This window comes from Tenebrio molitor, chromosome 1 (assembly GCF_963966145.1).
Source record: "Tenebrio molitor chromosome 1, icTenMoli1.1, whole genome shotgun sequence".
In the NCBI taxonomy this organism is placed as follows: Eukaryota; Metazoa; Arthropoda; class Insecta; order Coleoptera; family Tenebrionidae; genus Tenebrio; species Tenebrio molitor.
Window position 1 is genome coordinate 15,281,999 of NC_091046.1, and position 18,761 is coordinate 15,300,759.

The window sequence follows — 18,761 nt, forward strand, 5'->3', positions numbered from 1 at the left end:
GGGAGGGTGTGGGATGTGGGATCTCGATGTCGTTGGTATATCGTAGAATCATGTGCTTTAAATTTTTGCTGTCTAATGTTAATTCTACCTTTGACTTGAAGACATCGTGCTCTTAACTGGGTGTAAGAATGGCGCCAAGTGGGTGTCAGTGATGAATACCATTTTTGTTTATGGCCCCACGACCGGGGGTGAAGGTGGAGGTAGCACTCGACGCATTGGCGAGGTGCTAGAGTCGCTTTAAATTCCATATCTTCAGGGGGTAAATAATCCTATCTTTCAGCAAGACAATACGCGTCTTTATTCGGCAAGAATGACTACAACCGACACCACGCAAATGTGGCAGTGTTGTTCCTTATTTTGTGCCTTCTCCGTTGGCTAGATGTATCCCCAATTGAATATGTGTAGGACATGATTGGGATTTAGTTGAATAACTGGCGGCTCCAAAGGATTTGAAGCAGCTTCGACGAGGGCGACGGTTTAAAGAAACGTGGTATGAGATACATTTGACTGACAATACTGACATACACGTTCTCATTGAGAGTACGCCTCATCCAATAAGTGAGTGCATCAGGAACCGCGGCGAAGCCACTCATAATAATATATCGTTTATTAACATTATTTTTAATAAAACTTCCATCATTTGTTTATCACAAAAGAATACAACTTTCGTAAAATTTTCAAGGCAACAGCTTCTATCTAGGTGTTTCGTTTTTTATGAAAGCCAGTGTGGAATGGTATTACAGAAAACACACAATAATCACCACCAAATGGGAAATACAACAAAAGTGAAAGGAAAACATTTTCCTGTTAACTGTAACAGGTAGTTTTGATTATAGTTGAATCGAAATCAATTTACACAACAAGCATTTACTGTCATTCATTTGTCTTGTTTTTAGTTTAGAAACGTGACAAAAGGAAATTAAAAGAGATATTTTTGAACCATTATTGAACAGTTATATATCAGTGGATAAATTGCCTCAAAATAATCTGTAAGTATTGGTATTTTCCAAAAATATAACCCTTTTAAGTGAGTAGACATAACAATAAAGCAAAAAGCAAAAGCTCTTGTCTTTAATATTACCGACCAACATTGTGCTTAATATTTATATTTATTTGACCTATTTTTGGTAAATGCGATGTATTTTGGGTTAAGAGTACACTAGATATACCACTCGAATTATCAAAGAATTTAAATTGATTTTAATAAAATGAGTAGGACTTGAATATGTAATTTCAGCAAATGGAGAATAAAATTAATGGTCGTTATATTTAAAAAAATGATTTATAGTCTTATCTTATGCTATTTTGAATAAATCAATTAACGGATCAACAAGGAACACGTAAATACCATTAATACTAAATACAGAGTGATCAACAAGGACTGAAACTGTTGGCAACAATGATAATATGATGAAAATTTCAGTGAAATTGGTAGCATTACATTTTCAGTTGTCAATTTTGACGGGCAAATTCAAACTTCAAAATCAAGTGTCATTTTTGTATTAATTTATTTATTAAAATGGTTCTTACACTAGAACAAGACATTTTTATTGGTATGGCGTACTTTCGGACTGGAAATTTTGATGCTGCTAACGGTTGGTACTATTCCACGGAGCACGGGTAATGCATTTCACCAGTTTCAACAAATGTTCCCCGAGCCAGTTGTTATATAGGTACCTTAGTTGCGTTTAGGCAGCATTGCACGAGATTGGTGCAACGTTACCTACAAACCAGTGATGGAAAAGTGCAAAAGCTACTGGTAGAACATCATCTACACTTACAGAAGATGTAGTCGAGAATGTTCGAGGTAGAATGGAACAAAACCCTCGAAAGTCAGTGCGAAAGCTTTCACTCCAAACAGGTGTGATTCTTATCTAAAACACACGCATCCAAAGTTCTTTGTTGGGCACGTTTAATGCAGGGCCTAATAATTCTTACCATTAAAAATCCCGTCATTCCTTTTCCTTACAGTACAAGCTTGTCATATGGAAGTTGCCTAACCATTTTAAAGAAGAAATTAAAGTTCCACCCTTACAAATTTTCCCAGATCCAATCCCTGCATCATGTTTCTGTTTCTCAGGAGGGGCATGCGGGCACGGCCTGTCGCTTTTATGAATATCGAAACAGTGGGCCATTTAATTAAGTACGGCTAATTACTTTTTATACCGTTTTTAGTCGTTTTGTACGTATCGTGTTTTAAAACTACCAACTCGTAACATAACCTAAATTTTTTGACATTCACAACTTGCAGCGGGTGCCAACAGTGACGCACAAAAAATTTTCATACTTTGGGAATATTTTGCTGTCATTTGCTGCCAACAGCTTCAGTCCTTGTTGATCACGCTGTATAATGATAAATTTAGATTATTAGGTAGAGTGCACTGCAAAGCATTTGCTGCTATTACTAAAGTAGACATAGGTGTAGTAAGTCTGCTTGTAACAAAGAGTATATTGTGTTATTTGGATTAAAAATCACTTTTAGTCCGAATGACACATACCTAATATGTATGTATTTTTTCTACATCCAAGTAAAGGACCGATATTACGAAAAGGAGGAAACTCATAGGTATACCTACATTTAAAATTTTAAAGCGAACGTTTCATTGAAATATTTGTGTAAATAAAGAGACACTTTTCTTTACACTTTTAGTTGTTTTTTTGTTTTCTTCAAATCAACAAAATGTCAAACTGTTAGTTGCAAGTAAATTTTTTTTTTCACTACTAGTCTCAGAAGGCGTCATTATTGACTCTCGAAGCGACCCCAGAAGTAGAATTTCTCTCCCTAGGTTAATAATAATTTTCATTATTCACCAAGGTCAATAATGAACAGCCGTCTCTTAGCAACGAAAGATTTTCGTTGATTTCATTGGTTAACGTAGACGATTTTCATAACAACCGTTGAAAAATGAGAATCGGATCGTCGCATCAGACAAAATAATTTGATTAATAATTATTATCAGAAAGGGTTTTAACGTATCTAGTAGTGAAAAAAATAGTATATAAACCACGGTGAAGAAGTTCCTTATAGCCTTAGCGCCTTAGAACCCTCGGCACGCCTCGGGCTCTAATCTCTTGGTGTATACTATTATTTAAAAGTACATATTGGGTGATTCAAAATGATTGTGGCCAAGTATGGCAACTATGTACGAAAATTTATGTGGCAACTGTGTGGATGAGGTAGAGTTGTCATTTGTATGACATTTCATAAGCGTGCATTTGATTTTTTTTTTTTTACACATTGATTTGACAGTTTTCAAAATTGCGCGACTATGAACTGTCAAAGAAATATCAACTCTATCCTACCCACACAGTTGCCACATAAATGTTCATACATAGTTGCCATACTTGGCCACAATCATTTTGAATCACCCAATACTTTTAATATATATTTACCTACCTATAGTAGGTAAAAATGTTGCCTTAGTAACACGTAACTTTTTTGTACAGTTATAAAAACATCAACTTTAATGACAGAAAACGGTATTAAAAGTAACCTCTTTTAAGACGGTTGTTGAAAAACATATTTTTATCTCTTTCAAATCAGATATTAAACTAGGCAAAAATGAATAGGGAATTCCACAATTTTTCTTGGAAAGCAAAATAATTGCCCCAATCCTCCCACGTATTCTTAAACACAAAATAAATTTAAAATGTTACAAGTACTTGAAACATTACATTTAATGTGTAGATTAATATATTTGTAACACATTTCATTACAAATTTTAAACGGTATTTATAAAAAATTCAAAAAAGGAAAAATTCCCTATTCATTTTTGCTTAGTTTATTTGCCCTAGAAATCGAAGATACTTCAAAATATTTATTGAACAGCAATGCCCCGGACTAATCGTTGATTGAAATGATTTTTCTGTTACCAGAATGATAATCAAAAATTCATCCTATAAATTACCGTTCGCGAGTATTTTTAAAAATTTCCTTCTTGAATAACTTTTAATTTATTTAATTTTAATTGGCACCACTGCTTTTTTATACGGGGTGATCAAATAGGACTGTTTAAGTTGGTAACACTGAATTGTATTTTAAATCGTATAACAGGAGTAACTTTCGGTTGTTGATGGCTTGTCGTTGTTAATGCTATACCTACATCAGATATTTGTCAAATAAACCAACAAAACATACCCGGTTGCAGTGTTATAAATAACCGAAATATAAAATTTTCTTAATTGTACTGCCAACTTAAACAGTCCTTTTTGATCACCCGGTATTTTCTCAATATGTCACTTTGAATTTTTACAAATAGTTACATATAACAACTAGTGCCTTTTGATTTAGAACGTAGGTCTCCGTGTTTTATCATCTTTTAATTTTTTTAATAAATTTCGGCGTAAAATGTTTTCAAACCGTTACTTATTGTAAATACTTAACAGTTTATTTGAGAAAGTGTGTTGTAATTGTAAAGCTCTTTCATGAAAATATCGTTTAAAGGCTTTCGGGTTCTTAAGTCCTTCAGTTCTTAAAAGACATTTTTTCTACACCTATACGGCTAGTTTGTTCCATCTTAAAAACCCTGTACGAGTAAGCGTTGCATTTTACAACACTTACACCTGTAGTATGATTGTTACACCTTTCTTTAGAGAGAAATGTAGGTACGTTTTGTTTACAAAACTGGTTCCGTTATAAATGCGTGTTGTTATTTGCAGGTGAAACTTTACGTGCATTCTTGAAATATCATGTTTCATCAACAAACCACTGGATAAGAATTCTTGTTAAACAGGAAATCGATACCCACCTTTAATTAAATGATAGAGACTTGTTCATCCACTTTTACAATAGTTTTTCATTAATCTTTGAAGTTCTTCGGCTTCGTTGCAACAAGTTAAAACTTGAAATAAAGGAACGAAACAGTTTGTGGTATATCCATGTCTATTTTTATGGATTCAGAAGTTTTAGACAATTATTAACTTCAAGTGATTGCTTGTCATTGTTCACAATTTTCTTTTATTAGAATCTGTAAATTAAGCTGCCAGCGCGGTTCTTTTTACATGCAATTACCAGTTCTGTGTTGCAAATTCAGCTATGGCGTTTACACATGAATAGATTGGAACAAACGAACCATAGTGAAGAGGTAGGTACATACATACATTTGGTAAATTACCTTAATTACTGAAACACGTTCTCGTATAGATAGGTACATGAACAGTTTCAGTTACACGTGAAACGGGTTTTAATCATGTGTGATGAGTGGCTCTAATCAAGGTTTAGATCTTTTTATGTGCGACGATCGTTATAATAAAATATCAGGTTACATATGAAAGCAGTCACGTGTATACTCTTAAATCATTCTTATTATTTGAAAATATGACATGACCATGAGATATGATCGTGTTTTGGTGCCTGACACAGGCAACCCGCTAAAGTAGTAAATATCGATCTGTTCTGTTTTGATATAAAACTAAACCCAAGGGTGCAAGAGCGCCATCGCGGTGACCCCTGATTATTTCATATATTTGCACGTACCTTCCTGCAAATGCACTTTCCATACATTGTTGCCCTCGGCGCAGATTCATAAAAGTTCGATGTAACCTACAACAGTTCGAGTAATATTTTCGAAGCTCGACATAAAGAATTGTTTTCGGGCAAAAGAGCGGATAGCCGTTCTGTCCTGGAAAAGTATTACACGGTTTCTTATCCGATCCCATAGGACACTAAAAACACCGACTTTCTGTTTCTTGAGTAAATAAAGAATTAAATACATGTAGTTTCATCCCAGTTCGATATTTAGCAGCCGACACGTTTTAATATCAGAACTGGGACGCTAAGAAATACATTTATTTATTTATTTATTTATTTATTTATTTATTTATACATTTACTAAAACATTATTCCACTTGACGGAAGTCGTGATTTGTCACATCTTATATTTCAATTGACAGTTAAACAACACAAACTTAATTATTTTCCCAATTACGATAATTATAAAGTCTTCTGTTGCTGTTGTTAATGAATAAGGGTTAAGTGAGCACATGTGGATGGAGAAATGGATTCTCGTTATACAAGGATTATGGCTGTGGAAATTTTAACGCAATTTAAATTAAGAATGAAAATTTAAATTGGATCATTCAAAATATGAGGGCAAAAATTGATTTCATACGTATCAAGTAAATTGCCAGGTGATGCGGACCTGGTTGAAATTTAATATCAAAATCCCTCTTTCCAGTCACGTGTTATAATTCCCATGGGTATAAATCTGAAAGTGTTAAAGTTTGAAATCCTGCACTCTACAGGTCACACGTTCACATTGAATGCTTCTAACTAAACCCTGAGAGATATTGCAGTATCATCGTAATCTGTTATACTGCAGTTAAGATTGAAACTTCAGAAGAATAGCGATTTATCAGTAATATTGTTTCAGTTCACATAGTTTGTTGGTAGCAATCAACGAGGAACCTATAGAATTGGAGAGGAAAGAGAAATATGTGTTTGTCAGATAGCAAGAATGTTTCAATATCGTAACAATTGCATTTCTATAGTGTTCACCTGGTGAGAAAGAATTCTCATGAGAGTTCTTCGCGAGCAGATTTTCGTTCCAGCTTAATTAAAAATGCCATTCGCATCGACAAACCTTGCATTGCTCTGTTCCTTTGATTTTATTCCATTTTTATCACGAGTAGATTTTAAGTCGTTTAAAAAACTGTACAAGTGATTTGCATAATCGTATTATTTTGGTTGTGCAGGTTTTAGGAATTTTAGTGATTCATGACAAGGACTAGTGCTATGTTATCGGGTAAGGTGCTGTGCTAATTTGGTTACGAACATTGATTTTCTATTATTCATGCAAATTAGACAATTAAAATTTAAAAGGGCAGCACAAATCCCTAATAATGTTAATTTACCAAAGCATTTGAGTTTGAAAAGTGGAAACAAGGATATCGGTCCTCCACTAAAACAACTTGAAAGATAAAATCCACAAAGAGATTTACTGCAGAGCTACAAAAACCGTAATAGGATGACACAGGTACTACGAAAATTGGGTCAACTTTCTGGAAGTTTGCGTTGTAAATTAAGTCTCGTAAGGTGTAAAGCGCCATTTTTCACTTAAACGACAAATTCTTTTTTCGCGAAGGCTGAATTGAAGCCGCAGCTTGCAAAAAAATAAAGTAAACTGACGGCCTGTCAGTTTTTCTTCCGATTATTACGAGGCTTTGCGGCAGCCGTCTTTTTAAATCAGAAATACGAATGATAGGACTTTGAAATAAAAATATATTTTTATATATCTGAATTTAAAACGGAGAAGCGGAAGGAATGTCTTTACAACTTAAAGAAAAAATAAGTTGATATTACGGAAAAACCACGGAGACACTGAGAATATTGGTCATACTGTGTAATTTATCGACTTTCTGTATTTGCATTTCCTCCAAAGAAGACGTTCATAGGTATACTTTGTATGTGATCATTGTGATCATTAAATAAAGTTCATATTTTTGTTAAAGGAACGACACTTTAATTTTCTTATTTTCTTCATTATTTTATTGGTATAACTCAAAACCTTTTTTAGGTAAGATGTCACATAAATTCTTGCCCCCACACATTTCAGGTCCGTAAATGAGTTGTTGCGGTTTAGCGAGGAGAATTTAAAATATATACTTTCATCTTTCAATAAAGTTATTTGCCATCTTGATAGGTGAAGTTGGATAAAATGAATAAGCAAATGTATTTTTATAGGAACAATATTTTTCACTTTCGAGATAAAATAAAAATACCTATGGAATAAATAAATTTGATGAAACAATAGTATGTAGTTATTTTTATATTAGACGCGTGAAGTGTGTGGTTTTTGTGCATGAAAAGGTCTTTTACGTCGAGACGCAGGTCGAGGCAGTAAAAGCCTTTGAATTCACAAAAAACATCTTCACGCACTAAATATAAACAATATTTTTTCCACATTGCTTTCAAAACTAAATTTTAAAATTCAAATTTTTGAAGGAAATCTGAAGTATATTAACCAGTGTCCATGTTGCTAGATAACTAATAGAAAACAGTGCGTGAAGTGAAAAACAGAAAAGGTTAAGTGTGTGTATGGTTTCTATGGTTTCGATCTTACTAACAATGTAAAAAAAATACATGTAAGAAAATGCCCACTTCACGCATGAACAACTTTGCGTGAATATCAACTTTTTGATTTATAGAAAAATAGTAGTTTATTTAACGCGAGTGAAACTAGCGTTTTCAACTGGCTCACTCATGTCAATAAAAGCCCAATTTACACACGAACGAGTTGAATACAACGTTTTTTTGTTCGACGAGCCTTTTAAAGGCTCCAAATCCTTTAAAAATCTTTAAAATTTGTTTGACGTTTCGTTCGTTTCGTATCAAAATCCGTTTACATAGGAGTATATTCTCAAATTCTGACTATGTCGAACAAAAAATAACTTAAATAAGTCAGACAAAAATTGTATCCACCATTGTACTACTATAGTAATCAACCATTATAGTCACTTGTGAGCATATTATCTCACATGTTTAATTTTGGTTACCGAAAATAATAATAAATACAGTCCCAGAATGAACCAGCATAATTTTAATTACGAGCTACTGGCTTCATGTAGAACTCGGAAAAAATATTTTAAAAATTCTGGGTCAGAAAATAAAATGACATTTCATTTTTGAGGTACAATTTTTTTAAATTGCTTTTAGTTTTTTACGTTGTCCCACAACGTCGTAGGTAAAATTTCGACACATTTTAAAAATACACACTTGTATATCTTTTATAACATGTACACCAATGCGACACATGGATGACACATTTGTTGTATGGCCACATGGACGTGAATCATTAGATCAATTCTTGAACCACCTGAACAGCCTCCATTCATCCATACAATTCACAATGGAAATAGAAGAGAACAACCAGATAACTTTTTTGGATGTGTTGGTGACCAGCTTCGTCACACAGTTTATAGAAAGAAAACACATTCTGACAGACACCTCAGTGCGCAATCTCACCATCACCCACAACAGAAAAGAGCCTTGATGAAAATTTTATTCCATCGCGCTGAAACCATCTGTGATGAAGACAGTCAAGAACGGGAATTGAAACATATTAAGTGGGCGCTGAAATGCAATGGTTTCTCGGACGGAGACATTCGATTTGAAAGAAAAGTTAGACAACGCACCGAACAACAAACTTACCAGAAATTTGCTTGCCTCCCATATGTACAAGGAGTAACGGACCGTATTAGGAAAATTTTGGAGAAGAGAAACATTGGAACCAGGTTTACCATGGAAAAGAAAATCTCTCAGATCCTTCCAACACCTAAGAATAAACTCCCCCTGTTCCAGTCTGAAGAGATTTACAAAGCAGAATGCCTTTGCGGGAAATGCTACATCGGACAAACAGGACGTTCAATACAATGTAGATTAAAAGAACATCAAGCAGTATAACAAGGAGAAATCAGCATTGGCGGAACACAAATTCGAAGATGGAGACCACACGTTCGACCTTGAAAAAACAGTAGTTCTGGCAAAAACAACCAAATACCATCAAAGATTAATAAAGGAAGCAATCGAGCTTAGAAAATATGTATCCTAATAATTTCAACAGAGACCAAGGTGTTGAGCTTTCTAGCAGGTGGAATTCCGTTATTCGACCATGTACGCACCCCCCACTAACTTCAATTACCGAGCCACGCCTACCACCCCCACCACCAATCCCACGGGGACCACTCCCACCACTAACCATATAAATAGACCAACACGGAATAGACCAAACCAGTTTATTTACAAGCTCCGGAGAAGATAGCAGCATGGCTATTGAAACGTCAGCTACCCAGCAATCCAGACGACCGCGGCACAACCCGGAAAACAATAACCCTATTGACAACGGCCGTGAAAACCTGCATTCAATTACACCAATGCGGTTTCCTTGTTTTAAAGCATATTTCCTAGAGGTCACTTCGCATTGGCGTACATTTTACAAAATATGATATACAAGGGTGTATTTTTAAAATGTGCCGAAATTTTACCTACAAGGTTGTGGGACAACGTAGAAGACTAAAAGCAATTCAAAAAAATTGTACCTCAAAAATTGAATGTCATTTTATTTTTTGACAGAATTTTTAAAATATTTTTTCCGAGTTCTACATGAAGCCACTCCACTCCACTCCACTCCACTCGACGAATTTCAAGGAAGTTCATAATTTTTCCGCTCGACGGATTTCAAGGAAGTTCATCGCGCAAGTTTTTATATGTTTTAATAATGAAAAAGCATGTGTCGGGGTGGAAAATTAAAAATTCAGCCTTTTGAGCTGAAAGTGTTATTTTGAATGTAGACATTTAAGACTGCTTAATAACTTCTTTGAAGGGGACTGGGTGCGACCTTTTAAGTTAAATAATGGCTATTCGTCAATCAATATGATCTTTTTGACTTTAAAATACCTACCTACTTTTTCTCACAAAATAGCACCTCCGTTGATTGTTATTAGAGATCTCATCGTAAATGATTAGGTCAACAGACAGTTGATTAGTTAGGCAATTACATTTTTTTTAAATATTAATATTGAGGCCAGAAGCATTTTTCATTGCAGATATTTTTATTAAGAAGTGATACTTTGTTTGAAGTCACTTTATATTATCTATCATTTATTTTTTATGTACATGCCCACTTTACACGACATTCACATCGGAGTTTGTTCTTGCGACAATAGACAATATGGATTACAGACAATGCTGAAATCAAGTCACGAAGCTACAAAGCATTGAAGTTGCAATTGAACGCAACTCTACGTTGAGTTGCAACTTCCCCCTGGTCACCCATCCAAACATTGACCATTGACATTGACGAAACTGCTTAACTTCACTGAACAGTGATCACTGTTTACATAGAAATAAGGCTTCCGTATTGTTTTTATTGTTACCACATCTATAATAGGAAAGTAAATGAAAAGATTAATATGAACGTAGACCTGTGGCAGTTCTCTTTGTATAATAACTATGTAATAAAATGTAGCTATGTAGTTTGTCATATTATTTATTAGATCGCTTTGACCAACATTTTTGAGAATGTTTTTTTACTCAAAAATGTTATTAAAATCTTACTTAGAGATTTTGTGTAACCTCAAATACTGGTTAGGGCACTTTACGGACTGAGCGGTTTTACAGTTTACAAGTATGTATGCTCTTAATGTAATATCCTGGAATCATTTGGGCACGTATCGGGGTTTGTCTGGGAATGTTATACAGAATTACAGAAGGTATCAAAGCGCAACAGAAAAATACAAGTTTAGTAGATTCTTTACCGTAGCGACTGTAAGGCGAGTGGACGGTTTAATTTTCAAGGTAAGGAGTGCACAGAAATGAGGAAATGCGACTGTAGTCACGTCTTCCCTTTCCTAAATCGACATAAGAAAACATACGAACAATGGGTAAAATCTTGTCACTTGAATGAATAGAATGCACTCGGCATTTTAGTTTGTACTGCCATTGCAACAAAGGGCTACTAAGTCGTTAGAAGAGATCTCGTTGTGGGATTACTCCCACTGAAGCACCTGCTTGACACTGGTGTTAAGGATGACTATAACGCTGAAGATGTGGACGTCGATATATTTGCCCTTGAACTCTCGTTATACTCAACAGAGAGCTTCATGGATTCGAGTTTCTGGACCTAAAGAATTCCACAAAATAGAACTTTTGACTATAGGGGGGGTCTCATCTCCAGTCGCTAGATTTAAAAAGTTTACATCACGGGGTCGTTTGGTATTTAACTTTTGACTTTAGTCACTTCTTTTGGCAGTCCCATGTGTTAGAAGAAGCATAATTAGTATCTATAAATAACCCTAACGCTGATTTTGTTGATGCTGATGTTAAAAAATATACTCGTATGTATAATTGTCTGTTCTCCTTAAATGTAATATGTGATAAAACGAAACAATTTAATAACAGAGCGACGTGAAATGTAAACTGTTTATGCGTTATTAAAACTAATCGATGAACGCTTGTCCACCTCTAAAGATTCATTTCGATAATTATAAAACATACAATTGCATAAACTGAAAATATATCATTGTTCATTTGCGAAGGCTTTACCGAGGCATCTCTCATGAATATTCATCGAGTTCGTTCCGTTGTCCGCCTACGTCATTGCATCTGCCCGTACATTAATACAATTACCATGTTTGTAAATGCTGAAATTTGAGAGCAGATGCAATATCGACAGATAAATTACAACATTGCGGTTTTGTGGTTGCTAGATATCGATGTTCAATTATATTAGATGGTAATTTGATTTAAAAAAATAATTGCTTAATAAACGGAAACGATTTGCAAGGAGCGTTCTTGTATTACGAAAATAGGTAATTAAAAAAATTACAAATTTGAATTTAGATTTTGATTCTAAATAATTCATAATTAAAAAAAAATGGTAATTGTTCACTTTAACTACTTCTGGAATTTTCGCGTTTTTTCTGGCTAGACAGCCTCAAAGGGTCCTTCCTCCTAGATCGTGTCCCACCATTGAAATCTTGTGCAAATGCCTTTTTTTGTCTCTTGTTGTATTACAAGGTCGCGCCAAGTCTTTGTATAACTAAAGGGTAAGGAAATTTTTCATTTGCACAAGGTTTGACTGGTGGGAAACGATGTAGGAGGACGTCCTGAGGCTGTCTAGCCAGAAAAAACGCGGAAATTCCAGAAGTAGTTAAAGTGAACAATTACCAAAAAAATAAACAAACATTATACCGTGTGATGAACAATTATTTAGATTTAGATCAAAGAAAGCGTTGAAATCTTGGCCGTATATCGACAGGGATGGAAGTATTTCTGATTGCATATACACGTTTCAATTTAAATTTGGAAATTTTTACATACAGGCAACGGCGCTGTATGTCAATTTTTCGTTGTTGAAAACACCATTACGAAAGTAAGATTAATCTTTTATGTTCTGAAGTAAAAACGATTTTTGCGTTAAAATTTGATTAATAGTGACAGTTGTTTGACGTTATTTTATTTGTAAAAAAATATGTAGATTTTGTTAATGATGTAGCCAAACATTTTTTTTTAATTATTAAACTCAAGTGAATACATACAGGGTGACTGACGAAAAACCTTTGATGCTGTATCTTGCTTATTTTTTATCCGATTTGAATAAGTGACACATCAAATGAAATAATTTTGAATACACTTCATTACCAACTAATTAAAACAAAAATCTTGCGTCCAGTTTTTGACAGATGAACATCAGCTTCTTTTTTTCAAATAGCACTGTACATTTTTTTTAATTCAGTATTGTAGAGATTTGTCTTCTGAATATAAAAATGCAAAGAACTATACCCATTCATTAAAGAAAAGTCAAGAAATTAAAGAGTAAATGTACAAAATTTAAAAATCAAGTGACCAAAATAAACAAGAGAGAAGTTTGTTCTAAATGCTCGAAATGACTAAGTAAGCTCTGAATATTCATTTGTCTAAACAGTTTGATGATAATAATAATAATAATGTTGCTGTGGAAGAAAATTTCCAAAGACGATTTAGTGTTAACGTGTGGTGTGGCATTTTTGGAGATAGAATGGACTAGTGGGTCCCTTTTTTATTGATAGCAGTATCAATCAAACAAAATAAGCAACTTTCTAGATGAGATACCATTAGCAGTGTTGAATAGAGTCGTGTTTCATCAGCCCGGCGCCATACCACATAATGCACACATGAATTTTGTATTTTTAAATAATTTAAATTATGTTGGTGAACGATGAATGGGTGCTCATAGAGCTACTCGATGGCCCGCTAGATCCCCAGATTTGAATCCATTGGATTTCTTTATATTCATTGGAAACTTTCGTGACAATGTTTATTTGACCCCACCAGGTACCCAAAAAGAGTTAAAAAAAAAGGATAGTGCGAGTATGTCAGGAAAAACCCCGAAATTTTTTCCTGAATGCAAAGGTGGGCATTTCTAGAAGGTATCGACAGTGTCTGCAACAGCATTGAGGAAATTTTGAGCAACTAGAATAGATTTTCTATTGTTTACAAATTTGATTACTTGATTTTTGATTTTCAATTTTTTCCAATTAAATACATTTTCTGTTTTTTCTTTTAATGTACGAATATTATTATTATATTCTTTATAAGAACGAATAAAAAAATATATAGAGTGTAATTTGAAAAAAAAAAGTTGGCTATCGTCTGTCAAAAAATAGATGCCGAAAAAAATATCGAATAGGATAATAATGAAGTGTTTTTCGAACTATTTCATTTGATGTGTGGTTTATTCAAATCGCATAAAAAATAAGAAAGATACAGCGTCAAAGGTTTTTCGTCAGTCACCCTGTATAAAGAAAAAGTTATTCACTAGTTTTCTTTTTGAAAGATTTTCTTTTTTGTTTTGATTCCTGGTTTTACGAAATTTAATTATGAAAAGTAATAACATACTTTTTGATGAATGGGATGGTATTCGAGCATTTGCAACTTGGTTTCGGAGAGGCTTATGAATACCGACGTGAATCTGGTTACAAACTCGTTAGTACGTAATGTTTCTTTGCTACTAAAATTTACATAGTTACTATGATTAACATTGGGGAAAATAGAATTTACATTATGCCACTGGCATAATGTAAATGACGATAGTCTAGATGTTTTAATATAACCTATTTTTGTTTATTGATTGATTAGCAAGAGAGGATATCCATAAAGGAATTAATCCGTTATTTCATTAAAAACTTACGTGGTAGAATAAAGTTTGAGAAACTTGTTAATTATTAATTACACTTTAACAAGTTCAATTTCGTTTTATGAAACAGAGTTTTATTGATAAGATGATCATTTCATTAAAATTTACAAAGAAATGAAACTTTTTATTGTTGACCACGTAGCTTGTTAGTTGTGGATATATAGGGCAATTAATAATACATCCTAACAGATGTCAATATCAATGAAATCTGTTTGTTGAGGTTATTTGTGTTGAGAGATACTTCTAACTAACTTTTAAAGGAAGAAATATTCATTCAATGTATCGATTTTATTAAAGTAGGTATTGTTTCTAGATTAAACTGAATTTCTTATTAAGTTAGAGTACAAACAGAGTAGAATCAGTGCTGACCGAATTCAAAAATTATCAGTGGCGACTCGTTTCATCTTTAGATGGGGGCATAGTAAGTAACTAGTAATGTATATAGTTACTTGCGTGGTGTTAGGAAATCAGGACTCTGTAATCTTCGTGTGGTCCTGAAAATAAGTAAAAAAATTTGAAATGATTTTTAGACTTTCGATATTTGATAAAGTAGTTACTGTTAAGAAGACAAGTAAATAATAGTAGATTATATCATTAAAAGTAGAAGTGAGACCTTCTACTCTGAATGATATATACCTACTCATTTATTTTCTTTAACTGCAGTCACAGTTAACTGACAATTTTCAAACTTTTTTTATTAAGGCACCAGTAATTCCTAGTTCTCTTGTTGTAGTATTATTAGTATGTAGTTGAATGTTCAATAAAATTAGTAAAGTCTAAAGTTTACTTTTTAATGTTGAACGGCCATCTTGCTATTTTTGATTTTGACATATATCACCCATGCATCTGTGCGACTCGTGTTACACCACAGTAGTTAAATATTGGGTAATAATTTCGTTATTTTGCTAATTATTAAAATATTTCGTGTGACTATTGATAAATAAATCGTGAGAAATGCTTCAAATGACCTTACATTTGACTCGGTCGACCGTCTGTGGACATTTCAACTCCTTGGATTTGAAGTGTTTTTCAAGTTCGGTTGTAAAAAAAAGCCACTGCAACCGCTTCTATAGATACCTACACAAAGGCGTGATTTTCGACCGCTTGATGATAAAGCATTTTTTCAATGCCCCACACTAATAAAAACTAAGAATAAACTGACTAGTAATAAAACAGTGTATTAAATTCTCGTGTTTTATCGTTGACAATTTTCTTGGGCCTTCTTAGTGACATTTTGCTGTTGCTTTGTCTTCATAAGACAATTATATCACTTTATTGACTCTCTTACATCGAATAGTCTTTATTACTAATCTGAAGCTGACACACTTTTCGACAGGGAAACTGTCACCATCAGAGCGACGAAATCTAAACTATAGGTATTACTTACTCCTTACCATGATGCCGGTTTTTCTTCTTTTTATTGGTGTTTAATAGGTTAAATAGAAAAGAAGAGTGGATGGAGCTCCTACGGACACTCATAATCATATTTTCATTTGGAACTACATATTTCTAGACTTTCATAATTCCTTAAGTCTCAAATCAAAGTCGATCTTTTTGTTTGACCATTTTCTGTTTAGTATCTGTACAGTTGATTTCATAAATGCCCGACTTTTCTTTTGGGCCTACTTTATCGTTCTGGTTACTACAAAAAACTTTGGAGGGTTAGGCTCAGTTTGCAGTCCTTTAATTTTCAGAGGCTACGTAAGAGATCATCACCAAAGATAGAGTGTGGCATCTACTAGAGGGTTGTCGAAGTAATAGGTTCATGGATGTGGTCGCCATACTGTCAGAATTACAGAAGAAAATCGAAAATTTTATTTCAGCAAGCTTTAATTTGTAATATGCGAAGACTGATTTTTTGGAAATTTATTTTTGGTTGTGTATCTAACCTCGGCATTGAGTATTTTTGAGCTAATTTTGTGAAAAAAAAGACTAAGTCATGCCTTTACAAAAATGCCGTTATTTTGTTTATAATAGAAAAATTGGCTATTACATTTTTTATAGTCTTCCCCAAAACTTTATCGTTCAATATAGGTACAACATTTTTAGTCCAAAGCTTCTATTAAGGTCAGGGGGCTCCATTCTCCAATAATCTTACTTGTATCTATTTAATATTATTTAAACCTATTTCTCCGTCAGCAAGTGATTGTGAGACAATAATAGTTATTTATGCAACGAGTTTCTGTGTAAATTGGGCTTTTCTAATTGCCCGAGGGACAAGATTAAAACACGAGCGTATCGAGGGTTTTAAGTCGTCGACGGCAATTAGAAAAGCCCAATTTACCCAGAAACGAGTTGCATACAAAATTTTTTTGTTTGAAACGACGTCCCTGAAGCTTCCAAATCTTTTTAAAATGGTTTCGCATTTGCTTTTGACAGTTTTGACAAATTTTTCAAGACCTGTCAGAAATGTAACGTTGAATGTGTTATCTAGAGCAACGGTTCGTTATCTGCTTATTTTGCTTTAGGGCAGTTAAGAGGCAGTTTACAAAGGAGAAAAATGAGAATTTATGACAGTTAAGGGAGATATGAACATGATTTTTCCCTGAGGTTGACGTGGTTATAATCCGAGGGTCTTTGGCCCGAGGAATTATAAGTCAACCGAGGGGAAAAACATGAATATCTCCCGTGGTGCATACAATATTTTATTTTTTAGTCTCTGTACTTAAAAGTTAAAATTTTATTAAAAATATTTAGCAGGGAAGATTGCGTGAATATGTGGTTGCTATAGTTTCGTTCTCATGAGTTTGTTGTCAACAATGTGGAGGGCGAAAAAATTTGACAAATCCCAAGGGAGATATGAGTTGTTTTTCACAATCTGTATCTATGACGAAAAGAAACAATATCGTGTTACCAAAAAAATAATAGTTGTTTATGCAACGAGTTTCTGTGTAAATTGTGCTTTTCTAATTGCCCGAGGGACAGATTAAAACACGAGCGTATCGAGGGTTTTAAGTCGTCGACGGCAATTAGAAAAGCCCAATTTACCCAGAAACGAGTTGCATACAAAATTTTATTGTTTTAAACGACGTCCCTGAAGCTTCCAAATCTTTTAAAAATTGTTTCGCATTTGCTTTTGACAGTTTTGACAAATTTTTCAAGACCTGTCAGAAATGTGACGTTGAATGTGTTGTCTGGGGCAACGGTTCGTTATCTGCTCATTTTGCTTTAGGGCAGTTAAGAGGCAGTTTACAAAGCAGAAAAATGAGAATTTATGACAGTTGAAAACAATAAAATATGTATATTAAGGATGAACTGGAGTAACATTGAAAAATGGCGAAATTTGCTTAAAATTGGTACAATAGTCCTTTCATCCATTCTAAAGTACTGTGCCAAATTTAAAAAAAATTGATCGAGGAATTTTAAAGTTATTACCTTTTAAAGTTTCGGGATATTTTACACGTGTTCTTATGAGAAATCGAGCAATGATCGCATAAAAATTGATAAAAAACATATTCCAAAAAGGCCAATTTTTCTTAAATTTTTCACACATAAAGTACCGATATCGTAGAATTTTCTAATGAATTTACAAAAAAAGTTGGTCGAGGATTTTCCTTGTAATCGCTAATTATATGTGGAAAAACACGGTTTTTGAGGTTATTTATCTGTTTTAATTTCAATAAAAGTGAACAAAATGCATATAATTGACGTCGGTATGCAACATTACACTCATATCGCATGTTTTACTACAGTTACGTTAAGAACTTTAACAGAAATCAATGAAAATTGAAATTTAGTGTGCTTCTGTTTACTTTCACGTACAGTCTTAGTCAAAAGATTGTAAAATCGCATGGAAGTAATTATCTAAATATCAAGAAAATAAACACAAAATTTACTTGCAACTCATTACAATTCGTTTCCAAAAATTAAAAACTATTTTTTCAAATATTGATTTCTCGTAATAAACGTTTCATAGCATTATAAGAATTCCGCAACTTTCTGCTGAGATTGTTACTCCAGTTCATCCTTAATTTGGAAGTATGTAACTCATTTTGATACAACCAAGGGAAACTACACTACACAAAGTGGAAATAGTTATTTGTAGAATTAGTTATAAAAGTCATACTTTTTTTCATGAATTTGCTACGC

The 18,761-nt window shown here is 33.6% G+C and overlaps 1 protein-coding gene and 1 long non-coding RNA gene across 3 annotated transcripts in view; one reads left to right on the forward strand and one right to left on the reverse strand.

The window, feature by feature from the left end:
* Ddr (discoidin domain-containing receptor 2) overlaps positions 1–18,761 on the forward strand; it is a 233,873-nt gene that overhangs the window by 44,194 nt on the left and 170,918 nt on the right. The window lies entirely within an intron of this gene.
* LOC138141298 (uncharacterized) lies at positions 1,485–2,359 on the reverse strand. Its single transcript, XR_011163064.1, has 3 exons — positions 1,939–2,359; positions 1,782–1,874; positions 1,485–1,723 (listed from the first exon to the last, which is right to left on the reverse strand). It is a non-coding gene; the product is annotated as an uncharacterized lncRNA (long non-coding RNA).